Below are 27612 nucleotides of genomic sequence, written 5' to 3'. Positions count from 1 at the left end.
TACATCTCCAACTATCCCACCTGAGGTTCTTCTCAAGACAACCACTGTACTTTATTATGCATTTGGACCATTGGAATAGTAGAAGGAGGTGTACTCAAGGGTGGAGATTTAATAAAATCAGTAACTTTTACTGCTTCGTCAAGGACATTCTCAAGTGAAACTTGCTTTTTTTTTTTTTTAACTGTGCATACATGCTGGTAAAGAATGTCATGAGACTAGCACAGTTTGGGGCCACCGCCAAGGCACAATTGTTTGCACACTCAGTGCAAATGTCAACTCAGTGAACACAGCAAACCACACCTTAATATTCTTGTAGAGATGGGATTTCACCATATTGGCCAGGTTGGTCTCAAACTCCTGACCTCGTAATCCACCCGCCTCAGTCTCCCAAAGTACTGTTAAGCTGGGCATGCCTGTAATCCTAGCACTTTGGGAGACCAAAGCGGGCGAATTGCTTGAACTCAGGAGTTCGAGATCAGCCTGGGCAAAAAACGGTTTTGACTTCATGCATGTCCTGATAGTGTCTCAGGCACCGTCAGGGGTCCATGGGCCACACACTTTGAGAACCGCTCCTCTAATGTACCATTTTCATTTTGTATATGGAGAAACTGAGGCCCAGAGAGGGAATAAATGACTCCTGGCGTCAGCATTGTCTCACTGCGTTGTCACAGGTTGGATTCCCCAGCAAGCTGACTCTGAGATGGAGTTGATGTACAGGAAATTGTTAAGGGTAGGGGGAAAAGGAGGTTCTCCTTTCTATACCTGTAAAGAGCTAGGATGTAAGCAACAGTGGCTACTTCCACTGTCCCAATGACAGCCTTGTTACCTGAAAGGAGCCCTGATCCAGACTCCAAGAGAGGGCTCTTGGACCTCACACAAGAAAGAATTCAGAGCAAGTCCATAAAGTGAAAGCAAGTTTATTAAGAAATAAAGAATGGCTATTCCATAGGCAGAGCAGCAGCTTGGGTTCTCGACTGATAATACTTACAGTTATTTCTTGATTATATGCTAAACAATGGGTGGATTACTCATTAATTTTTCAAGAAATGAGTGGGCGATTCCTGGAACTGAGGGTTCTTCCCCTTTTTAACGATCTAGGGTAACATACGGGCATTGCCATGGCATTTGTAAGCTGTCATGGTGCTGGTGGGAGTGACTTTTAGCATGCTAATGCATTATAATTTGCACATAATGAGCAGTGAGGACGACCAGAGGTCACTTTTGTTGACATCTTGGTTTTGGTGGGTTTTGGCCAGCTGCTTCACTGCAACCTGTTTTATCAGGAAGGTCTTTATGACCTGTGTCTTGTGCTGACCTCCTATCTCATCCTGTGATGGAATAGCTAACCTCCTGGGAATGTGGCCCAGTAGGTCTCAGCCTTATTTTACCTAGCCCCTATTCAAGATGGAGTCACTCTGGTTCAAATGTCTCTGACAGCCTCAGTCAACCATCTGAAGTTAGAACCACCTTTCAGAATTGCCCCGAGTTGCCCTTACCTCCCATCTTGATTTCCTCATTAATAAATTATTTCTGAAAGTGGTTCAAGGATTAAATCAGTTAGCACATCAAAGTCTAACATGGCCTCATTATCATTAGATTCTGGCCTCCTCACGGTCACACATTGATACTGGGAACGTGCAGGTCCTTGAACCCAGGTGCCCTGTTTTCCAGCCACTTTGCCTCTCTCTGTTTCCCTGTCCTTTCCATACTGCCCTAAAAAATAAGGACTGAGAAACAGCCCTGTGTCTCCAGGCAGGATCACTCTCCAAGGCTTCTTGCTGAAAGTTTATTTGCACTGAAAATGGTCTGTCCTTGAAACTGACAGGCTGTGATTTTCAACAGATCTGTCCTACTCAGAGGCTTAAGGGTTTCATTTGATTCCACTTCAAAGCCATCTCATGCTCCCAAGGTGTCCCCAGGCTCCCTGGGACCTGGGTAAATATTCTATTTGCTTGCACAAAGGCCTCTGAGAATGCCTCATTACTCAACACAATAGGTGACTTAATCTGTGGGTCATGGTTAAGTGACTGCACCACTTTGCAACACAATGCAGACTGCATAATCTCCCGGGGTGCTCAAGTCAGACAAGAGGCTGAGGGCAGCTCTGCAAGGCACCAGATTGCACGCTCAGTGCTGGGGTGCACCAGCAAACGCAGCTGCTTCCAGGCATTGCTCCCCTGCCCACACCTGCAACCTGCACAATAGCCGCCAAGTCAACCTTCAAGATACTCATCGGAGGTCATTCCACCTCTGAAACTTTCTGCATCTCTTGGTAGGCTACCACACTGAGCTCAACCTCCTGTCCCCTTCTCAAGGCCTGTCATCACCCCTTTGTAGCAGGACAAGCTGCAGACAAAACCCCTCAGACACCGAGTTAAAGAAGGAAGGGCTTTATTCGGCCGGGAGCTTCGGCAAGACTCATGTCTCCAACAACCAAGCTCCCCGAGTGAGCAATTCCTGTCCCTCTTAAGGGCTTACAACTCTAAAGGGGTCCACATGAGAGGGTCGTGATCAATTGAGCAAGCAGGGGGTACATGACTGGGGGCTGCATGCACCTGTAATTAGAACGGAACAGAACAGGACAGGGATTTTCACAGTGCTTTTCTATACAATGTGACTTTTGAACAGATCTGTCTATAGATAATATAACCAATTAGGTCAGGGGTCGCTCTTTAACTACCAGGCCCACAGTGTGGCGCTGGGCTGTCTGCCTGTGAATTTCATTTCTGCCTTTTAGTTTTTACTTCTTCTTTCTTTGGAGGCAGAAATTGGGCATAAGACGATATGAGGGGTGGTCTCCTCCCTTACCCTCACCTCTAACACACACATCCTGCTCCAACAAAACTGGCCCCTTTCTACTGCCTCCAGCACATTGCAGTCACACTGACCACATTGCCTCCCAACCCAGAAATTGTCCTCATTTCCCCATGGACCTTTTTAAAGCAGGTCCATCCTTCAAGGAACAGCTCAGTTCACCTCCTCCAGAGAGCTCTGCTGATGATTCCAGCCCTATCGTTTGGACTACTTCTATTCAAATTATCTGTCCCATACAATGTGGAACTTGATCATATTATCAGAGGTGTTTGAACCAGAGTCCATCTCGAATAGAGGCTGGGTAAAAGAAGGCTGAGACCAACTGGGCTGCATTCCCAGGAGGTTAGGCCTTCTAAGTCACAGGATGAGATACAGGTTATAAAGACCTTGCTGATAAAACAGTCTGTGGTAAAGAAGCCAGCCAAAACCCACCAAAACCAAGACGGTGACCAAAGTAACCTCTGGTCATCCTCACTGCTCACCATACACTAATTATAATACATTAGCATGCTAAAAAAACATGCCCACCTGTGCCATGACAGTTTACAAATGCCATGGCAACGTCTGAAAGTTACCAGTATGCTCTAAAAATGGGAGAAACCCTTAGTTCCAGGAATTATCCACCACTTTCCCAAAAACCTCATGAGTAATCCACCCCCATTTAGCATATAATCAAGAAATAACTGTAAAAGTGGGCAACCAGCAGCACTTGGGGCTGCTCTGTTTATGGAGTAGCCATTCTTTTATTCCTTTACTTTCCTAATAAACCTGCCTTCACTGCACTCTATGGACTTGCCCCAAATTCTTTGTTAGGCAAGATTCAAGAATCCAAAAAACAAAATGAAACAAAAGATTCCAGAACCCTTTCTCGGGGTCTGCATTCAGACCCCTTTCTGGTAACAATATGCCATCTCGATGTTCACCTTTGTCTCTTGGCTTATAATCAACTCAGAGCAATTCACTGAGGTATTACTACATTCCATGGTCTGAGCTGAACAGATGCAAAGATGAACCGAGCATCTGCCCTGTCCTGAAGGAGCTGAGGTTGGAGCCGCACCCACCACAGCTGTGCAATGAAACAGGCTGTTGCTATCTTCTGAAGAGTCCCCTAGCACCCAGCCCAAGGAGGTAGCACTGGGCAGTGGGAAGCTTCAGTTTTGGAGTCAGCAGATCCGGGATACATGCCCTTCCACCTGTTAGCTTACAACTACTCTCTAACAAGCCTTAAACAGGTCTGGACCCCTTCCCAGTTTAGTACCAAAAAGCAGGCACCTCCTCTACCTATGGATAACTCACAGCTGAACATAGAGATAAATAATAATATAGTATGTGCTGAGCACATTAAGTGGATTAACACACTTAATCTTCTTAACTCTATGAAGTAGCTACACCTATTACCCACAATTTATGCTTGGGGAGGTAATGACTAGTCCAAGATCACACAACTAATAAATACGGTAGCCAAGAGCGGAACTCAAGTGGGTCTCATTCCAGAGCCCCAACTCTCAAAAACAATAATTATCTTCAGAATAGCAGCCAATGTTTCTGAGCTTAATATATGGGCACTGTGCCAAGTATATTACCTGGATTAGCTCATTAATCCCCTCAAATTGAGTTACTGGAGACATTTCACAAATGAGAAATAAACTCTTGTGTTGCAGATAGTGACTATCTGAGGCCAGTGTTGTGTGGGCAGTAAGAGAACCTCCAAAGACAGTCACAAGTAAACAAAAGCAGATTTATTAGAGAAAGTATGAAAATACATAATGGGCAGGTCAGCAAGATGGGGGCTGACTGCAAAGAGATGACAAAGGCTTGCTGACGATTTTATGGAATGGTGCTTGTGCTGTGTGGTGAAGAGGGCTTTGTACAGTCTGATAATGCCAAGGCTGCAGTGAATTAACTTGCACTTTTCTATCAGCCAAGGGTCTGGTGATAGCTGGGTGCAGGAGGATTGTGGGTTATTTGCACAGCAGGCCTATGTGTTCTGGACCATGAAGAAAGGCAGACTTATAGCTTATGGGCTTTCTCTTTTTGCTTTCCCTTGGTCCTGGCAGCCCAACTCCCCCTCCCTAATTAGGACTCCACATCTTGAAGAGGTTTACTTGCTCAAGATGTCACAGCTAAGTAGAGTAAAATCCCAGGCAGCCTAAGGCCAGAAACAACATGTTTAATTCACCTGCAATGATGCCTTCATCTCAGCTATCTGGAATCCAGACACTGGCGTAGCTGCCTCTTAACAGAGTCATCTGTGACCCAGCGTGAGATCCTGATCAACTACCACCCTGGTTCACGCCCTTCTTCTGTTTTCACAGAAAGTGACCATATTGCCCTGATGAGAGTGAAACAGCAGGGATCCCCTTTTCTTTTAGGAGCCTGCAGACCTCAAGCATGGAGATAAAGGAAAATCCTGAAGTTCTCTCAAGGGAAATTCCAGGCACCTTGCTAGCCCCAGAAGTAAATAAGTAACTAGTTAAATAAGAAGGTAATAGTAGCCTAAACCAATATAACCAAGGAAGTTGAAGTTCTACAGATGTTTGCATTCCCTATGGAAACTGTAAACCAAAAGTATCTGAGATGAGTCTCAATCAATTTGGAAGTTAATTTTGCCAAGGTTAAGGACATGCCCATAACACAGCCTCAGGAGGTCCTGATGACATGTCCCAAGGTGGTTGGGTTACAGCTTGGTTTAATACATTTAGGGAGACATAAGACCCCAATCAATACATGTAACATGTACCTTGGTTTGGTCCAGAAAGGCAGGACAACTGGAAGCAGGAGCTTTCATGTCATAGGCAGATTCAAAGATTTTCTGATTGGCAATGAGTTGAGTTCATATCCAAAGACCTGGAATCAATAGAAAGGAATGTCTGAGTTACAGTAAGGAGTTGTGGAGACCAAGGTTTTATCACATAGATGAAGCCTCCAGGTAGCAGGCTTCAGAGAGAACAGATTGTAAATGTTCCTTATCCAACTTAAAAAGTCTGTTCTATCAGTCTTAAGGCCTTTGTGTTGATGTTAACACTGGTCAGCCGTGTGTAAATTCTAAAAAAGAGGAAGATATAATGAGTCATGTTAAGCTCCCCATTCCCACAATAGCCTGAACTAGTTTTTCAGGTTAACTTTGGAATGACCTTGGCTGAAAGGAGGGGTTCATTCAGATAGTTGGTGGTGCTTAGAATTTTATTTTTGATTTAAAAAAGTAAAGATAATGTTACAGGAAAGGGGTCTCGATCCAGACCCCAAAAGAGGGTTCTTGGATCTCACGCAAGAAAGAATTCAGGGCGTGTCCATAGAGTAAAGTGAAAGCAAGTTTATCAGGAAAGTAAAGGAATAAAAGAACAGTTACTCCATAGACAGAGCAGCCCTGAAGGCTGCTGGTTGCCCATTTTTATAGTTATTTCTTGATTATATGCTAAACAAAGGATGGATTATTTGTGCCTCCCTTTTTTAGACCATATAAGGGAACTTCCTGACATTTCCATGGCATTTGTAAACTGTCATGGTGCTGTTGGGAGTGTAGCTGTGAGGATGGCCAGAGGTCACCCTCATGGCCATCTTGATTTTGGTGGGTTTTAGCCAGCTTCTTTACTGCAACCTGTTTTATCAGCAAGGTCTTTATGACCTGTATCTTGTGGTGAACTTCTGTCTCATCCTGTGACTTAGAATGCCTTAACTGTCTGGGAATGCAGCCCAGTAGGTCTCAGCTTCATTTTACCCAGCTCCATTCAAGATGGAGTTGCTGGCCGGGCGAGGTGGCTCACACCTGTAATCCCAGCACTTTGGGAGGCCAAGGCAGGTGGATCATGAGGTCAGGAGATCGAGACCATCCTGGCTGACAAGATGAAACCCCGTCTCTACTAAAAATACAGAAAATTAGCCGGGCGTGGTAGCAGGCGCCTGTGGTCCCAGCTACTCGGGAGGCTGAGGCAGAAGAATAGTGTGAACCCAGGAGGCGGAGCTTGCAGTGAGCCGAGATTGCACCATTGCATTCCAGCCTGGGTGACAGAGTGAGACTCCATCTCAAAAAAAAAAAAAAAAAAAAAAGATGGAGTTACTCTGGTTTACACACCTCTGACAATAACATCTTAATATATGTCCCTGAGTTGATTTTCAGTGGCTTGGATCCCCACTAGAGAACCCTGTGGAACAGATCAGCTGGCACTAGACCCCAGATAAGGGGAAAGTGAAGACTAAACTTTAACTATCACTCTTTATTATAAGTTTCTTCCTGAGGGGCTTGAGGAAAGTCAATCCCCCTTGACAGCTAACTTTCTTTTTTCTGTCGACTTTAAATTTTTAAACAAAGCTTCTCTATCTTAACCAATTGAAAATCAGAAAATCTTTGAGTCTATCTACAACCTGCAAGCCCCCGCTTCAAGATATCCCACACTTTTAAGCTTAAACCAATGTGTAACCTCCATGTATTGATTTATGATTTTGCCTGTAGCTTCTACTTTCCTAAAATTTACCCCTGCCTTTAATAACTCTTGCCTGCAAGCCATTGGGGAGGTCAGGTCTTAAGTATGAGCTACCCAATTCTCCTTGCTTGGTGTCTTGCAATATGTGCTTTCCTTTCAATTGTTGATGAAAAAAGCCAAACTCTGTAAAATATTTAAAGAGGTTTACTCTGAGCCAAATATGAGTGATTATGGCCTGGAACACAGTCTCAAGAGGTACTGAGAACATGTGCTCAAGATGGTGGGGTTACAACTTGGTTTTATACATTTTAGGGAGAGAGAAGCTACAGGCAAAGACATAAATCAATACATGGAAAGTATATATTGGTGTGGGCTGGAAAAGCAGGATATCTTGAGGGTGTGGAGCAGGGCTTCCAGGTCATAAGTGGATTCAGAGATTTCCTAATTGGCAATTGGTTGAAAGAGTTAAGCTTTGTCTAAGAGTTGAAGTCAGCATAAAGAAATGCTTGAGTTAAGATAACAGGGGTTATGGAAGCCAAAGTTCTTGTTACGCAGATGATGCCTCTAAGTAACAGGCTTCAGAGAAAATAGATGGTAAATGTCTCTTTTCAGATCTTAAAAGGTGTCAGACTCTTAACTAAATATCTCCTTGATCAGAAAAAAGACCTAGAAAAGGAAGCAGATTCTTTTTTTTTTTTTTTTTTTTTTTTTTGAGACAGAGTCTCACTCTGTCCCCCAGGCTGGAGTACAGTGGCGCAATCTTGGCTCACTGCAAGCTCCGCCTCCCAGGTTCACGCCATTCTCCTGCCTCAGCCTCCCGAGTAGCTGGGACTACAGGTACCCACCACCACACCCGGCTAATTTTTTGTATTTTTAGTAGAGACGGGGTTTCACCGTGTTAGCCAGGATGGTCTTGATCTCTTGACCTCGTGATCCGCCGGCCTCGGCCTCCCAAAGTGCTGGGATTACAGGCGTGAGCCACCGCGCCCGGCCCAGGAAGCAGATTCTTTACAGAATGCAGACTTCCCCCACTAGAGATTGCTTTGCAGAACCATTTCAAAATATGTTAAAGAAGTATATTTGATTTCCTTTAGGGCCTGCTATTTGTCATGTGATGCTATACCAGGGTCAGATTGGAATTTGGTATCTTATTGCCACAGAGTCTGTTTTGTGGTTTCATTATCTCTATTTTAATGTTAGTGCTGGTCAGTTGTGCCTAAACCCCAAAGGGAGGGGGTGTAACAGTACATAACGGACCTCCCCTTCACCTCATGGGCTGAACTAGTTTTTTGGGTTTTCTTAGGATCCCCTCAGCCAGGAGGGGGTTCTTTCAGTTGGTTGGGGGACTCAGAATTGTATTTCTAGTTTACACTATTGCTGCAAAAACCTCAGTGTGGATATCTAGTTTCACTGCACCAGGTAAGTGAACCCCAGTTCAGTCCTATCACAAGAGTCCAGTTCTGTGGCTAGTGGGCCACCTGACTGCAAAAGCCAGCCCCAGACAGAACCAAAAGATGATGTCCACAAAGCCCCTCCTAGGAATCTGCAGGCTGCCCCACGCGACCCAGGTCCCTCAGCTCAGCAACACCGTGAGGCAAGACTATGGGACATCTGATTTCTGTGCAACCCTGGCTTTGCTGTCTCTCCTCAAGTGAAAGTTCTTTTTTGAGAGGCAGGGAGGCCTTGGGCAAATTCCTCCCCTCTCTGGCTCGCTGTTCCTTTGTCACTGAGATCAAATGAGAATGGGTTTGGCCTTTCTAGAAACTCAGGAAACAGGAGTTATAATTAGTGACAATTGTTACCGGCTCTGTGCCAGGCTGCCTGAATGGTCCCTGCTTCCTCTGGGATCGAGGGGCCCAACTCAGGGAGGGCCTGGATGGATGCACCCAAATCTCAGTCCTTCCAGCTCCCTGCTCCTCCATCACCTCCATCTTGAGACTGAATTTCCATCTAGAAAGAGCAACCTCAATCTCGGTCCCTGCTTCCCATGCATCCCTGGAGTCGTCTCTAGGATGTCAGCTGGACATAACCAGTGTGCTAAGTGTAGGCAGAGAATCATGCTCTGTTACAGCCTTTCCATGTACCCCATTTATCCTAATGTAAAACTAATATGATATTTTAAAAGTTAAAATTGTGATACGTATCTCAATTAGCTACCCACGGCCCATCTAAGCAGAGGCAGTAGGCTGGGTGCAAGGGAGCCGTGGGGCCCACAGTGAGAGATGGGAACCCACAGACATCCTATCAGGTGGGCCAGAAGTTAGGGAAGCCCAGCTCTGGTCTGAAGTGCCCATGAGAGCGGCTCCAGGACTTTCCCACATTGAAGACTCCTGGCTTCATTACACTGACAACATGGCCTCAAATCTTCCTGTCCTCGTGGGAAATGCATTTCTTAGGAAATTGTTCTATAGCCAGTGTTTCTCAAAATTGCATTTGAATACCAGAGATGTTCAAAGCAGGGCAGAGGATGCAGCAATGCCCACTGGGGCCCGTCGAGGGGGTTCTGGGTTAGTTTCTGGTGTTGCACTAGGGAGGCGGGAAAGCGGGCATGCTGGTTTATGAAAAGGGCCATGAAAAGTGTTTCTCTCCTGTTGAAATGTACACACATATTATTGCCTTTTTTTCCCCAAATCACTCACTCAAACCAAAGCCTTATTACTTAAAAAAAAATGCTAGAGCATCCTAACAACAGTCCATAATTACTTTGCAAATGATTCTCTGGAGTAATTATGCCATTAGTCCAAGTGCCTTCTTCCACTTCAAAGATTTCTCTCTCTCTCCTTGGTGTCATCTATTTGGCTTAGGGAATGAGAGGGAGCTCCCAGGAGCCTCAGTGATAGGAACCCAGGCTGTAGGCACAGGATTCAGAGATGCTTCTCTTAGTGTGTCTATTGTCAAACCAATTATTCCTGCAAATGACACCTTAGCAGACCACTAAGGCAGTCTTCCCAAGGGAAAAAGATTAACCATCAGCCTTACAAAATTCAGGCAGCTGCCTTGAAGGATTTCTGGCCACACTAGATAGAGGAAGGGGCCTTAGAACCATCTTTGGCTTTACTGATCGGTTTGGATTGACATGCTGTGACCATGTGAAGGTCATCCCCTACCCATAATTAATATATCCAAATGGGGTTGTTACAGGGAAGGGGTCCCGAACCAGACCCCAAGAGAAGGTTCTTGGATCTCACGCAAGAAAGAATTCATGGCAAGTCCATAGAGTAAAGTGAAAGCAAGTTTATTAAGGACATGAACAGACACTTCTCAAAAGAAGACATTTATGCAGCCAAAAAACACATGAAAAAATGCTCACCATCACTGGCCATCAGAGAAATGCAAATCAAAACCACAATGAGATACCATCTCACACCAGTTAGAATGGCAATCATTAAAAAGTCAGGAAACAACAGGTGCTGGAGAGGATGTGGAGAAATAGGAACACTTTTACACTGTTGGTGGAACTGTAAACTAGTTCAACCGTTGTGTAAGTCAGTGTGGCGATTCCTCAGGGATCTAGAACTAGAAATACCATTTGATCCAGCCATCCCATTACTGCGTATATACCCAAAGGACTTTAAATCATGCTGCTATAAAGACACATGCACACGTATGTTTATTGCGGCACTATTCACAATAGCAAAGACTTGGAACCAACCCAAATGTCCAACAATGATAGACTGGATTAAGAAAATGTGGCACATATACACCATGGAATACTATGCAGCCATAAAAAAGGATGAGTTCATGTCCTTTGTAGGGACATGGATGAAATTGGAAATCATCATTCTCAGTAAACTATCACAAGAACAAAAAACGAAACACCACATATTCTCACTCATAGGTGGGAATTGAACAATGAGAACACATGGACACAGGAAGGGGAACATCACACTCTGGGGACTGTTGTGGGGTGGGGGGAGGGGGGAGGGATAGCATTAGGAGATATACCTAATGCTAAATGACAAGTTAATGGGTGCAGCACACCAGCATGGCACATGTATACATATGTAATTAACCTGCACATTGTGCACATGTACCCTAAAACTTAAAGTATAATAATAATAAAATAAAATAAAATAAAAAAAGAAAGTAAAGGAATAAAAGAATAGCTACTCCATAGACAGAGCAGCCCTGTGGGCTGCCGGTTGCCCATTTTTATGGTTAATTCTTGATGGTATGCTAATTAAGGAGTGGATTATTCATGCCTCCCCTTTTTAGACCATATAAGGTAACTTCCTGATGTTGCCATGGCATTTGTACACTGTCATGGCGCTGGTGGGAGTGTAGCAGTGAGGACGACCAGAGGTTACTCCCGTTGCCATCTTGGTTTTGGTGGGTTTTGGCCGGCTTCTTTACTGCAACCTGTTTTATCAGCAAGGTCTTTATGACCTGTATCTTGTGCTGACCTCCTATCTCATCCTGTGACTTGAAATGCTTTAACCATCTGGGAGTGCAGCCAAGTAGGTATCAGCCCCATTTTACCCAGCTCCTATTCAAGATGGAGTTGCTCTGGTTCACACGCCTCTGATGGGGTGATCTTCTGTGGTTCCTGTAAATCCTGAAGGGAGGACAAAGTAGCACAGACCACCTTTTCCCACGTGCCTGTCCTGTGTTGTGCTCATGGTCTGGGCACTTCACTCATATTAGGTAGTAAGTAATCTGTGCTATATTTATTGCCCCCATTTTACAGACGAGAAACTAAGGCTTAAAAAAATGAACTCACACAAGAGTGAAACTCCATCACACACACACAAAAAAATTAACTCACTGCCCAAGGTCACACAATTGGGAAGCACCAGTGCCAAGATTAACACACAAATCTGTCAACCTGCAAACTCAGTGTTCTTTTCTTTACAACACTCTGCGCTATCATTCTAGCTTCAAGAAAACGGGTTGGTCCTGGGTTCAATGCATCACGCAACAACATGATGTTGTGTGAGTAGTAAATTCGCTTCCCTGAGCTTCGGTTTCTCACCTGCAAAATGGAGCCGATGATACTTCCAGAATAAAGGACTACATTAGGAATAGGTTAAAGATGAATGTGGAATGCACCATGATGGAAGAACTAAGGAAACCTTGCTGGTAATCATTTGAGTTTGTGTATCTGAAATTGAACCAGAGGCTCTAAGCCAGGAAAAGCAATACCAAGGCTTTAACGAGCTCAAAGCAGTTTATGCCAAGCTTATTATAACCATCACTAAACCATGGCCACAATCATGACAGGTACCATTCAGTAAATGCTTACAAGGGGCTGCGCACTGTGTAAAGTGTTTGCATTTATTTGATTGTTTCTGACTAATATGCCAGCAACAGAGACCTGAAGAAACACTGGCTCATAAACAAAATCGGGATTTTTCTTTTTCTCCTATAAAAAAGTCCAAAGGAAGGCAGTCTATGGCAGTTGTGATGATTCCATAAAATCATCCAAGCCTAGCCTTCTTCTCCAGTGTTCCTGTCCCAGCATCTTCAGCGAATGGCTTTTATCCTGGAGATTATCCCATAGTCAGAAATGGCTGCAGGAGCTCCAGGCATCATGCCCGTGCTTCAGGCAGGAAGAAAGAGGATGAGGTGGTGGGGAAGCAAAAGACTCCCTTTAAAGAGCTTTTCCAAATTCCCACCTGATAATTTCTGATTCAATCTCATTGGAAATCCCATCACCAGGGAGACGGAGAAATAAGAATTTTTAGCCAAGCAAGACCTACCTTCGAAAATATAGGGCTCTGGCTGGACACAGTGGCTCACGCCTGTAATCCCAACACTTTGGGAGGCCAAGGCAGGTAAATTGTCTGAGGTCAGGAGTTCGAGACCAGCCTGGCCAACATGGTGAAACTCTGTCTCTACCAAAAATACAAAAATTAGCTGGGCATGGTGGCAGATGGCTATAATCCCAGCTACTCAGGAGGCTGAGGCAGGAGAATCACTTGAACCTGGCTGGCAGAGGTTGCAGGGAGCCAAGATCACACCACTGCACTCTAGCCTGGGTGGCAGAGTGAGACTCCATCTCAAAAATAAAATAAAATAAATATAGCTCTGTAACTAAAGAAGAAGAGATTGGACATTGGGTAGTAGCTTAGTCCATTTGTGCAGCTATAACAAATTACCAAAGGCTGGGTTGCTTAAACAACAAATATTTATTTCTCACAGTTCTGGAGGCTGGGAAGTCCAAGATCACAGTGCCAGCAGGTTGGTGTCTGGTGAGGGCCCAGTTCCTGGTTTGCAAATGGCTGCCTTTTCCTTATATCCTCACACAACAGAAAGAGAGCTAGAGAGCTCTCTGGGGTCCTTCTTATAAGTGCACAACTCCCCCTTCACCCTCATGACCTAATCACCTCCTGTAGTAAATTCCTATCATTTTATGTTGCATCCGTATCCATTCTGAATATGTTTAACTTTTTCAAACCTGAAGCAGGACTCACTCCCCCTTGACATGGTTTCTAGATCTACACCTCCTTCCATTTCCTCCATGTGGTCAATCCAGATATCTACGTGTAATGAGAATGATATAACAAAGGTTCCTGCCTAGGCCTTAGAGGTAGAAAATCATACTCAAATGGCCCAAGGCAGATAACCTGAGGCGGGCAGATAACCTGAGGTCAGGAGTTCGAGATCAGCCTGGCCAACATGGTGAAACCCGTCTCTACTAAAAATATAAAAATGAACTGGGCATGGTGGCAGGCACCTGTAATCCCAGCTACTCAGGAGGCTGAGGCAGGAGAATCACTTGAACCCAGGAGGCGGAAGTTGCAGTGAGCCGAGGTTGTGCCACTGCACTCCAGCCTGGACGAAAGAGCAAGCCTCCGTGCCAAAAAAAGAAAAAAAAAAAAAAAAAAGGCTTGTCCCACCTCTCCAGGCTCCATGCCTCTGGCTTCTCATTCTCGTACCCACCCTGCACAGCACAGCTTCCCAAAGTGCTATCTGAGAGCCCCTACAACTAAATAGGCTGAAATGCTTGTTAAAAATGTAGATTCCAGCCAGGCACAGTGGCTCATACCTGCAATCTCAGTGCTTTGGGAGGCCAAGGCACAAGAATCCCTTGAGCTCAGGAGTTCTAGACCAGCCTGGGCAACAAGGTGAAACCCAGTGTCCACAAAAAACACAAAAAATTAACCAGACATGGTGGCAAATGCCTGTCGTCCCAGCTATTAATACTCAGGAGGCTGAGGCAGGAGGATTGCTTGAGCCCAGGAGTTTGAGGCTGCAATGAGCTGTGATTGCACCACTGCACTCATCCTGTACACAGAGTGAGACCCTGTCTCAAAAAAAAAAAAAAAAAATGCAGATTCTGACCAGGCATGTGGCTCATACCTGGAATCTCAGCATTTCGGGACGTTGAGGTAGGAAGGATGTTTCAGTTTCAATATCCACTTCTGTGTCCAAATCTCCCCCTTTTTTGAGAGATGGGGTCTCGCTATGTCACCTAGGCTGGAGTGCAGTGGCGCCATCATAGCTCATTGCAACCTCAAACTCCTCTGCTCAAGTGACCCTCCCTCCTCAGCCTCCCAAGTAGCTGAGATTACAGGCATGCACCACCATGCTTGGCTATTTTTTATTTTTATTTTTTGTAAAGACCACATCATGCCATGTTCCCCAGGCTGGTCTTGAACTCCTGGCCACAAGTGATCTTTTCACCTTGGCCTCCCAAAGTGCTGGGAATACAGGCATGAACCACTATGCTGAGCCCCATATGGCCCTTTTGTAAGGACTCCAGTCATGCTGGATTAGGGCCCACCCTAATGACCTTCTCTTAACTTGAGCACATCTGCAAAGACCCTATTTGCAAATAAGGTCACATTCTAAGATACTAGAGGTTAGGGCGTCAACATATCTTTTGCGGGCAGGCACAATTCAATCCACAAGAGTTACCAAATCTCGGAAGTGACATCCCATCATTTTTGCCATATTCTGTTTATTAGAAGCAAGTCATAGGTCCAGCCCTGACTCAAGGGCAGGGGATCACACGTGGGCATGGATGTCAGGAGGTAGACAGCATCAAGAGCCACTTTAGAAGCTGTCTCCATGACCCATATCCAAAAACAGGGCTTGAATGAGCAGTCTGTTATCTCTTGTACTTCTACTGCAATTGTTTGTGCATTTATTTCTACGTCCTCCAGACTGTGGGCTTCCCGGAAGCAGGGCCCATGTCAAATCCATTACTGAAACATTCCTAATACCTAACGCTAGACTCGGCACATGGTGTGGTAGGTGCCCAGTCAATATTTATTGAATAAACAAATAAATAAGTAAATGAATGAGAAGCAGATAATGTTTCTCTCTGTCAAAGGGAAAAATTACTCCTAAAATCTTAGCAGGGGAGCATTGCAATAGGCCGTTTGCCATTCTGTGCCTGTGATTAAACGGATTCTTCTCCAGCCAGCCCAATCTTAACTATTGATCAGCAAACTAAACACTTGTTTATTTAAGGGGAGAAAGGCAGCGTTGTCTGCATACAAAGAATTCATGGAACAAGTCAGATGCCTGATGAGTAATTTTCCCTGCCGTTTAATAAGACCCACGAGGTACATCTGTTTCAATCACTTTGATTGGAACTAAAAACAAGCTCAAACAAGCTGCCTAATGCAGCCTCTACCTGACAGGTGTAGAGGGAGCGATTATATTGTCTCTTTCGATCCCTGGAAGCAATGAATGAAAGCCCACATGACTGGCAGCTTCTGGAAGGAGGCAGGGAAAGGAGCAGATCAGAGAAAACTGATTCCACGGGGCAGGCTGTGAATGGTGTGTGAAGAGCTCAGCTGGAGTTCCTGACGGGAGGAGAATGAGGGCTGAGGCCAGGGCATTAATTGGGATCTTGTACTCAGAAGAGGAATTAGACAAAGAGATCTGCCAGCTCTTGACAGTCACGTGAAACACAGCAGATTAATACTAGTAAGCCAATCTGTCACAATCAGTATCCTCAGAGCATATGTGGGAAATGGTGTCTATTATTCTGGAAGGAATAGTGAACTGGAATTCAGGAGGTGTTGGTTGGAATCCTGTCTCTGTCCCTTGCCAGCTCTGTAAACCAAAAGGTGTCTGAGACAAATCTCCATCAATTTAGAGGTTTATTTTGCCACAGTTGAGGACACACCCAGGAAAAACAGACAAAAGTTACAGTAGGATCTGTGGCCTGTGCATTCTTCAAATAGGATTTTGAGGACCTTAATAGTTAAAGGGGGCTGGGAGTAGCTCATGCCTGTAATCTCAGGACTTTGGGAGGCTGAGAAGGGTGGATCCCCTGAGGTCAGGAGTTTGAGACCACCCTGGCCAACATGGTGAAACCCCATCTTTACTAAAAATACAAAAATTAACCAGGCATGGTGGCAGGCACCTGTAATCTCAGTTACTGGGGAGGCTAAGGCAGGAGAATCACTTGAACCCGGGAGGTAGAGGTTGCAGTGAGGCAAGATCGCACCATTGCAATCCAGCCTGGGCAACCCAGCAAGACTCCGTCTCAAAAAAAAAAAAAATTAAAGAGGAAAGAGCAGGCAGGAAGGGAAGGAGGAAAGAAGAAAAGGGGAGGGCAGATGGGGGTAACAGGTGGCAATATTCCTGTGAGGCTTTGATCAGCACTTGCTGAATTTACATATTACATGTGAAAAGAGACAACAGGGTCAGGGGGTCAATTACGCATTCATCTAGCTCTGAGTAGATCTACATTTTATACAAGATAAAGTGAGCATGTGAAATTACAGCTCTGTGAACAAAGGGAAGGCTGTGTTTGCATGACTCAGTTTCCCAAGCTTAACTTTCCCTTTGGCATAGTGAGTTTGGGGTCCCGAGATTTTATATTCCTTTCACAGTTCCATGACCTAAGGACACTGGCCTGAGCCCTCAGTCTCTCCAACTATAAAATGGAAATAATGGTTCTCATGGAGAAATGACATTGCGGATGTTTGCATATTATAATGTCTGTGAAAGGGCCCACTCAACACAGAGCCCAGCTCAGAAATGCTTCTCAAGACATATTCAGCCAATCTTAGCTTCGTGTTGCCTTAGTCAAGCTGAGCCTCCATCATTTGGAATGAAGTTTAACAAGGATTTCTATTTCCTTTTTTTCTTTTTTCTTTTTTTTTTTTTTTGTTTTTTTTGAGACAAGAGTCTCACTCCATCACCCAAGCTAGAGTGCAGTGGCGCAATCTCAGCTCACTGCAAACTTCACTTCCTGAGTTCAAGTGATTCTCCTGCCTCAGCCTCCCAAGTAGTTGGGATTACAGGCATGTGCCACCATGCCTGGCTAATTTTTATATTTTTAATAGAGATGGGGTTTCACCATATTGGCCAGGCTGGTCTTGAACTCCTAACCTCAGGTGATCCACCCTCCTTGGCCTCCCAAAATGCTGGGACTACAGGCATGAGCCACTGCATCCAGCCTGGATTTCTACAAAATAATTCTTTTGGGCTGAAGGACTAGGGGGAAATCAGTGTGTCTTCTGCAGAGCTGCATCATTAGCCCTTGCTTCTGTGGCTTTGTGGTTTTGTCCTTGTATTAGTCAGTTCTTGCATTGCTATAAAGAGATATCTGAGACAGGGTAATTTGTAAAGAAAGGAGGTTTAATTGGCTCACAGTTCTGCAGGCTGTACAGAAGGCATGGCGCTGGCATCTGCTCGGCTTCTGGGGAAGCCTCAGGAAACTTACAATCATGGCAGAAGGTGAAGAAGAAAAGCAGACTCATCGTACATGGCCAGAGCAGAAGGAAGAGGCGGGGGGAAGATGCTACACACTTTTAAACAACCAGATCTCATGAGAGTTCACTCTCTATCACGACACAGTACCAAGCAGGAAATCCACCCGCATGATTCAATCACCTCCCACCAGGCCCTACCTCCAACGTTGAGGATTACAACTGGACGTGAGATTTGGGCAGGGACACAGATCCAAGCCATATCAGTCCTTTTATCATAACTGTGTGCTTGCATACGGGTGCATGTGTACATGTGTGTGTGCATGTATGTGTATGTGTTCACATTCATAGTTCCACATACATGTGTGTACTCAGTATCTGGGTCTCCAGCAATTACTTGTGCTGTCTAAGACTTCAATAATAGCAGGTTCCCATTCATATGCTTAAAAAGTCAATCTCATGGAGGCAGAAAGTAGAGTGATGATTCCCAGAGACTGAGAAGGGTGGAAGGACAGGGATGAGAGGTTAATAGGTACAAAAATACAGTTACAGAAGGAATAAGTGCTAGTCTTTGATAGCACGGTAGAGTGACTACCGTTAACAATAATTCATTGTATATTTCAAAATAGCTAGAAGAGAAGAACCGGAAAGTTCCCAAAACAAAGACATGATAAATGTTTGAGGTGATGGGTATTCTAATTACCCTGATTTGATCATTACACATTATACAATATATCAAATGTCACATGTAGCCCATAAATATGTATAATTATTACAGAGCAATAAAAAAGACTTCTGATGGCCAGGCGCGGTAGCTCATGCCTGTAATCCCAGCACTTTGAAGGCCGAGTCAGGTGGATCATGAGGTCAGGAGTTCGAGACCAGCCTGACCAACATGGTGAAACCCTGTCTCTACTAAAAATACAAAAATTAGTCAGGCGTGGTGGTGCGTGCCTGTAATCCTAGCTACATGGGAGGCTGAGGCAGGAGAATCACTTGAACCCAGGAGGCAGAGGTTGCAGTGAGCTGAGATCATGCCACTGCACTCCAGCCTGGGCAACAGAGCAAGACTCCATCTCAAAAAAAAAAAAAGAAGAGTTTTGATAATGGGTATGCATTAAGTACTAACAAAAGCAGGGTGATGATAGCCCATTTCTGGGGGTTGTGTTGACCCCATCACATGGAAAATCATCTGTCTACATCCACCACTTAGGTAAGATATCATGTCATGTTTAAGAGCACAGGGCCTGAGTTCAAATGTCTGCTCTACCCTCTCGTGGTGATTCAGAACATAGAAAGAAATTATTTAGGCAGATACTGATGGTAAGAGTCCTTGGAGGAATTTCTCTTTTAACAAAAACAAAGCAGCCCCCAAATCATTTCTTTTCTACCAAAGAACAGCCTGTAAAATCAAGCTGCAGACATAGAAAAGCAAGCTGGAAGCTTGCACAGGTGAATGCCAGCAGCTGTGCCAATAGAAAAGGGCTACCTGGGGGCCAGGCATGTTCAACATGGAAGCTCCATCTTCCCTTTTCTTCGTCACCATGCGTACAGTAAAGAAACGGGCAACATGATGCCGGCCAGGTAGATAACCCATCTGCATAAAAAAAGATTCGGGACAGTACCAAGCGGGAAATCCACCCCCATGATTCTATCACCTCCCACCAGGCCCCACCTCCAACGTTGGGGATTACAATTGAATGTGCGATTTGGGCAGGGACACAGACCCAAACCATATCATATGAGAAATTCACACCCTATGCAGATGGCACACCTAGCACTAACCAGTTTTTCATGCTGTATGCAAATGACACACTGGTCCAACCAATCTCTCGTGCCCTATGTAAATCAGACACCGCCTCCTCAAGCTCACCTATAAAACCTCCTGCATTTCACCCTGGAAGCAGCAACCCACTTCTCAGGGATCCCTCTCTACCGCAGAGATCTCTTCTCTTTATTTTGCCTATTAAACTTTCACTCTGAACCTCACCCTCTGTGTGTCCACGTCCTAGTTTTCCATAGCCATGAGACAACGAATCTCAGGTATCTACCCCAGACAACGATGCTGCTTCAATGGGACTTTGAGCCAGTTTCCTACCCTCTGCCTTAGTTTCCACATCTGCAAACCAGAGGTAGTCATGGACCCACCTCATAGAGTTGTGATGCGGATTAAATGAATTAGGCTTAGTTCAGCATCACAGCCCACACAGCAGGCCTCCTGGTCCTAACATGGCTATGGTCTGCATTGCTTGGATGACTCTGGGAGGCAGATCACTGTCCTTCGTTTCAATGTGCACCCTGAGGAGAGCTGCTTTATCTAGTACATGCAATCCATGCAGGTTCAGCAGATGAAAATGAATGAATGAGTAAATGCAAAGAAATGCACCTGCTGAGTCTGCTGAGAAAGGGAAAACCCAGTCTCTGTGTTAAATCTTCTACAAAGCAGTATACGTACATTTGTCTATCACTCAACAGGGATAATACTAATTACTCTTCCACCTTTTTGTGTCCTACTCATTACTTTGCACTTTCCCTACATTATTTCAAACAATCATCTAATAATATTGACAAACCAGATGTGGTGGTGTGCGCCTATAGTCCCAGCTACTCAGGAGGCTGAGGTGGGAGGATTGATTGAACCCAGGAGTTTGAGGCTACAGTGAGCTATGATTGAGCCACTGCACTCCAGCCTGGGCAACAGAGCAAGACTCCATCTCTAAAAATAAATAAATATATAGATACAAATGAATATATCAGTGATTATTATCTTTCCTTTACAGACATAAAAAAAACTATAGAAATTAAGACTTTTCCAGGGACAGTGAAGGAAGGCACTGACCAGTATTTTAGATTCAAGGGCTACCTTGGTAGTAAAGGTGACGTGAACCTAAGTATGAGTGATAAATAGGACATAGGCACAGATGCGGTGTCAAACAGCTGCCACTCCAGTGGGGACCACTGGGGCATATTGCCTTTTCCTTCCAAAGCAGAACTGGGCTGACAGTAAAAGCCAGAACATGGCAGAAAGAAGCTTAGGTAGCATCAGGGTGGGTGTAACACCAAGGCCTTGCCTACGTGGGAAATTAGGATCTCATCAAGCTGAGAAGTTCAGGAGCAGCCAAGTTATCAAGGAATTCAAAAATCAGATTGGCCAAACCCAACCCTCTGTGCAACCCATGAACCACCCTTTCATGGTAAAAAAAAGCACATAAAGATAGCACTACTATGTCCTGGAGCATGTACCTGACACCAAGGGTCCAGAGATCCATGAGAAATGGCCCCCTCTCCTTTCACAGAGTCCTTGGTCTGGGCCCAATCAGCAGAGCACAGAGAAGTGCAATAGGATGAGAACATGCAGAGATAGGGTCAGCACAAGGAGCTACGGGATCTTAGAGGAAAGTGCCCACCCAGCCAGGGAACAGAGGAACAGCAGTTCCATTATTTAACAAGCCATCTCATTGAATTGTTTGTGTGCATTCCTTGTTTCTCCATCACTACTCACTATGGCTTAAATGTGTTCCCTCCAATATTCATGTGTTGAAACTTAATCTCCATTGTAGTGGTACCAAGAGGTGTTCAAGTGCCCACCTTCCCCAGGAAGCCCCTCTTATTGGGCCAGCTCTCAATGATCTCTCAAAATCATTGAGGAAGTGATTAATCACTGGGGAAGTGATTAAGTCATGAGAGCTCTGCCCTCATGAATGGATTATTATAAAAGGACTCAAGGTTAAAGGGAGCACTCTCCCGCCCTTCTGCCATGTGGGAACACAGTGTTTCTCCCCTCCTGGGGATGCAGCCACCAGGTGCTCTCTTGGAAATGGAAACCAATTCCTCACCAGACACTAAACCTGCCAGCATCTTGGTCTTGGACTTCCCAGCCTCCAGAACCATGAGAAATAAATTTCCATTCTTTGTAAATTACCCAGTCTGTGGTATTTTATCATAGCAGCACAAATGAACTAAGACACTTCTGTTGTGTCCGCAAGGCCTGATGCAAGCAGAAACAAAATAAGTGCTCAGGGCTTGTTGTTAAATGAAGAGAAGAATCCAACAAGAAAACAGATTCTGATTCAACTAATTTTGAGCTCTTACAAATTATTTCATCTAACCCCCTCTCCCAAGCAACCCCATAGGTAATATAATTGTCTCCATTAACAGATGAATCAGCTGAAGCTCAGAGAGGCTACATGACGTGCCCAAGTTTGCACAAACAGTACATGGAAGAGCCTATGAGAAAACTAAAAACAAAACCAATTTAGTTCTCCCATGCACCCTCCACCAAGCCAGGCAGCTTGTTTTTCCTTCTTTCTTTTTTCTTTTCTTTTTTTTTTTTTTTTCTTGAGACGGGAGTCTCGCTCTGTAGCCCAGGCTGGAGTGCAGTGGCTGCAATCTGGGCTCACTGCAAGCTCCACCTCCCGGGTTCACACCATTCTCCTGCCTCAGCCTCCCGAGTAGCTGGTACTACAGGCGCCCGCCACCACATCCAGCTAATTTTTTGTATTTTTAGTAGAGACGGGGTTTCACTGTGTTAGCCAGGATGTTCTCAATCTCCTGACCTCATGATCCACCCGTCTCGGCCTCCCAAATTGCTGGGATTACAGGCGTGAGCCACCACACCCGGCCCCAGGCAGCTTGTTAAATACATGCATATTGCACACTTTGTTTTGCCCTCTCCTCATGCCATCTAAAGGTTATTTTGTAGGAGGAAACTAAAGGAAATGTATCCCCTCTGTCTTTTGGCTGGGGAATAGAATGTTCTTGTGATTGAGCAGGACTGGACAGTTTATGGGGTGAGGAGAAGGGCTGGCCTGGGCAGCTAATGGAAGCCCAACCATGAACCAGCATCCCCATGACAGCAAAGACATGTCTACTCTCAACATGACACTCATATGGCCCAAAGCCCTGGGGCAGCCATTCCCTTCTGGCCATCCCCAGTGCAAGACTCTTTGAAAATGTCCCTTTCCTCATCTTGTCAAAATCCACCTCCTGCATAACTGGGAAGCTGTCAGTGTGATCTATAACCCCCAGGCAGGCCTGGAATATGAGCTAAATTGCCTGAGTCACTAGCAATGATAGAGTCATTCTGCAGGAAATTGGAAATCAATTCTTGTCATCACTGTACAGAACTCCTTTATCAAGAGTTCCAGCTCACCGTATAATGCAACCAAGAACTTGAAGGCCAATACAAACAACAAGAGAAAGTACTGTGTGTGTGTGTGTGTGTGTGTGTGTGTGTAAGAAAGAGAGAGTATTATCCAAAAACATATCAACATCCAAAGACCAAGTTAAGGCCCCTCCAGCTGATAGAAGACCCCAGTATCCAGAGGATGGAGATGTATTCAAGGGAAGCAACCTTCCCTTGTAACCATGTAAGCCATGCACCCACCATACAGTCAACTTGACCATGACCTCTGCCTGTGCTGAGTTATTGCAAAACGAAGAACAGTAATAATAACCCTCCACCTTTGCATAGCACTCTGACATTATCAAGGAATTTTCTGGTGTGTTTCCCCAATTCTTAGCTTGAAGGGTTTTGGTTTGCTTTTGGGTTGTGATGCACTTTTCTTGCATTGTATGAGTCCTTGTTTTGTAGTTTGAGAGGCAACAAGATTCTAGGAGATATCTAAAAGAGCTGAGTTCAGGTTATCACTCTTAGTTATGCACATTTATACCCACATACACACACGCACACAATCTTAGAAAAAGTGCCAAATTTTCGTGAACCTCATTTTTTAAAATATTTTCCATAAAATACAAAAAGTAGCACACACTGGTTGGGGCACGGTGGCTCACACCTATAATCCCACCACTTTGGGAGGCGGAGACAGGCAGATCACTTGAGGTCAGGAGTTCGAGACCAGCCTGGCCAACATGGTGAAACCCCGTCTCTACTTTAAAAAATACAAAAATTATCCAGGCGTGGTGGCAGGTGCCTATAATCCCAGTGACTCAGGAGGCTGAGGCTTGAGAATCGCTTGAACCTAGGAGGTGGAGGTTGCAGTGAGCTGAGATCGTGCCACTGCACTCCAGCCTGGGTGACAGAGAAAGACCTTGTCTCAAAAAAAAAAAAAAAAAAAAAAAAAGAGTACACACCAGAGTTATGATGAGTAAGCAAAACAAGCTTGTATGTACAAGGAGAACTGTCTTGTCAATTTGCAATGATATACAATGATTAGTTGCTGATATGCATATAGCCACTGACTCATTAGGCAAATGGGTAAACTAAGCCCCAAAGAACTGAAATGAGCCATCTAAAACTAGTTCATGTGGAAAATATGAGAAAGAACTTAACATTTATGTTAGGTTTATAAGAAAGAACTTAACATTTATGTTAGGTTTATAAAACAGTTACTTGTCTCTTATGCATTTTGGATAAGGGCCTAAGAAAACATTCTCCTCCTTCTGCTAAGGAAGACGTTTGAAGACCTTGGAGAAGAGCTCACAAAATAGGAATCAGCAGTCTTAGTCCTATTCTCTACCCTTCTTAGTGGTTCTAATAAGCTCTCCCATGAGAAGAATCATTCTAGAGATTTATTTATTTATTTATTTATTTATTTATTTATTTAGGTATAGGGTCTCACTCTGTCACCCAGGCTGGAGAGAAATGATGCCTTCATAGCTCACTGCAGCCTCGATCTCCCAATCTCAAGAGATCCTCTTGCTTCTGCCTTCTGAGTAGCTGGGGCCACAGGTGTGCACCACCACATCAGGCTAATTTTTTTTTTTTTTAGCAGAGATGGAATCTCGCTATGTTGCCCTCACTGGTCTCAAACTCCTAAGCTCATGTGATCCTCCCACCTCGGCCTTCCAAAGTGCTGGAATTATAGGCATGAGCCACACTGCACCTGGCCAAGAATTCTGAATATTACAGGCTCATACCATCAAACTCCCCTCCATGATCACTAACAGGAGCGTACACATGGGAAAGAAGGCATCTAACAGCTGCTGTCACACACGTACTTATCAATATCTCACCCTCCCACGGCTTGGCTCAAGTGCCCATCTCTCCCAGGAAGCCTCTCTTATTGTGCCAACCCTCAACGATCTCTTGAAATCATTACTTTGTCCCAGTTATTTGGTACCTATTTCCTGCTTTTTTTCCATATTTCTTTGCACATGCAAATCTTGCCTCCCAATCTGACCATAAGTCCCTTCAGGGAGGGGACCCCACCTATCTCCTTGAGAGTCCAGGCTATGCTATGGATTAGGGTTGCCAAGAGATGTATAGGAAATCTCTGATGAGGATGAGGGTAATGAAGTATTTCCATTTCTCTCTGGGCATAAACAGCTGTAGGTCTCGTGGAGGGGCCAGGGCTAAAAGTCACAGAGGTAGCAGATTACCGCCCCCATGATCACAGTCCTTTACGTAGGTATTCACCCCAAGAGCTTTGGCCACATGGGGTTCTGCATTATGCTGGGGTCTCACAACACAGTTGGAAGAAAAGGAGAAGAGTCAAATCAGTTGTAGAATGACTGGCTCTGGGAGAGTTAACCTGGGTTCAGTAGACAGGGCCCAGGACCATGGTGAACTAAAACATAGTTCAGGAGTGCATGGAGGTCCAAGGAAGCCCATGCAGGGGGCAGAACAGTGATGAGTAGCAGATGACACTCGGTGTTGACAGGGAGCAACTTCACAGTCCCAGGCATCAGGACACAGACCGGGTACGTGAGGGAAGCCCAAGGGAGAGGACTGGTGTAATCAAGCCTGACTCCACTTTTAATGTTTGACTGATGATAGGTTTCAAGTCTCACTATGTCTCCTTCCCCTTCTGCCCACATCTCAGCAAGATGATGAGAAAGTTTGGGCTCTCCCTGCATTGGCATAGGTGGGAAGTTTAAGTCATACAAGCCTCCACTCCCATGTGCATGGGAACTCTCACTCTGGGCCCTGACCTCTAGACCACCTGCTATGAACCGAATTCTGCCCTCCAAAATCCATATGTCGAAGGCGTAACTTCCAATGGGATGGTATTTGGAGATGGGGGTGTTTGGGAGATGATTACATTTAGATGAGGTCATAAGGATGGGGTCCCCATGATAAGATTAGTGTCTTTATAAGAAGACACCACAGGGCTTGCTTGCTCCCTGTCTCTCTCTCTGTCTTATGAGGACACAGCAGGAAGGTGGCTGCCCACAAGCCAAGAAGAGAGCCCTCACCAGAATCTGGCCATGCTAACACCCTGATCTTGGACTTCCCAGGCTCCAGAACTATGTAAATTTTTATTGTTTAAGCCACTCAGTCTATGATATCCTATTATGGCTGCCTGAGCTGACTATGACACTACCATAACACCCCAAGACAGTCTTCTCTCCTTGCTCTCTCATGCCATTGCCAGACCAGCTTGAGAGCACACCCTGTTCCCTCCGGAAAGCCTTATTACCTGAGTAATAAATCCTCTCATACTCTCTTAGTGTGTGAGTGGCATCATCAGCCTTGATAATATATAAGCCAAATTTTGGGGGCAGGGAGTAGCCATCTCACCTTTGCAAGGTGACCACAGCAACTAGCAAGCCCCAAAGAGGACTTCTGCCTGCCACAGTCAAACAAGTCAGTGATCCTAGCTGGACTGACATGGATCAGAGGTCAAGAAACACTAAACTTGAGAAGATCCATGCAACCTTAAGCTCCCACGAGACCAGTGGTGGGACACTCGGGTGCTCTGGGGCTGATTCAAGTAACTGCAGGGCTGAGCCTACAAATAGAGGCAGGCAGATTGCCACCTGGGAGGGGCTGAGGGAGCAGGGGTTTTATTTAGTACAATATGGTTATGTAGAGGGATTCTCTCTCTAGGGAGAATTATGGCACAGCCCTAGCCATGCCCGCCAGTAACGTTTGGAGCAAAGCATTTAAGTCAAAAGCTGAGAAAAGGCCATTGCAGCAGCTCACGCCTGTAATCCCATCAATTTGGGAGGCTGAAGCAGGTGGATCACTTGAGGTCAGGAGTTTGAGACTAGCCCAGCCAACGTGGTGAAACCCCAACTCTACTAAAAATTAACCGGGCGTGGTGGCAGGTGCCTGTAATCCCAGCTACTCAGGAGGCTGAGGCAGGAGAATCACTTGAACCTGGGAGGTGGAGATTTTAGTGAGCCGAGATCGTGTCACTGCACTCCAGCCTGGGTGTCAGAGTGAGACTCTGACTCAAAAAAAAAAAAAAAAACCTAAGGGAAAACTATAGATTGCCTTCCCCAACTATTTCAAGCCCTGTGTTTCTCCCCTTCTTCTATTTAGGAAAACTAAAATATGCAATCTCCCGTCTCCTTTTCAGTTAGGAATGACAGAGTTTTGGACAAGGAGATATAAACAGAAATTTAGTAGAGAAACCAACCCTTTCAGATTGAAAAGGCAAAGCCCAGCAAGGAGAAATTCCTTTGTCTGTTCCTCCTTCTTCCTGCCTGGAATGCAGGTGCAAAGCAGTGCAGTGCAGCAGCTACTTTGTGACCCTGAGGATGGAAGACACATGCTGAGGAAGATGGAGCAGAATTAGAGAACAACCTGAACCAGCCACGGATTGCTCGCTCATGAGTTTCTGGTTATGTGGGGAAAACAAACTCGTGCTTGGTTAAGCTATTGTAGTGGATTTTTCTCTTACTGACAGACAAACATCTTGTCAACTGGCACATCAGCAATGCAAGAAGAGAACCTTACAGATGGCTGGTGGATAATCCCCACCTCTGACTTCTTGCAAACTGGGTGGACTTGGGCAAGTTACTTATCTTTCTAACCCTTAGTTTCTTTATCTGAAAAACAAATATGACAATAG

The 27612-nt window shown here is 45.0% G+C and overlaps 1 long non-coding RNA gene across 2 annotated transcripts in view; it reads right to left on the bottom strand.

Moving 5' to 3' along the window:
• The window catches only part of LOC134761751 (uncharacterized), a 292218-nt gene that overhangs the window by 118851 nt on the left and 145755 nt on the right, over positions 1–27612 (bottom strand). For both annotated transcript variants that reach the window (XR_010140828.1, XR_010140827.1), the window contains exon 3: positions 5555–5661. This is a non-coding gene — a long non-coding RNA (uncharacterized LOC134761751). The remainder of the gene's footprint in view (positions 1–5554; positions 5662–27612) is intronic.

The sequence above is a fragment of the Pongo abelii genome, chromosome 6, assembly GCF_028885655.2.
Source record: "Pongo abelii isolate AG06213 chromosome 6, NHGRI_mPonAbe1-v2.0_pri, whole genome shotgun sequence".
In the NCBI taxonomy this organism is placed as follows: domain Eukaryota; kingdom Metazoa; phylum Chordata; class Mammalia; order Primates; family Hominidae; genus Pongo; species Pongo abelii.
The sequence above is the reverse complement of the archived record's forward strand: the minus strand, read 5'-3'. Positions and strand labels throughout refer to the sequence as shown.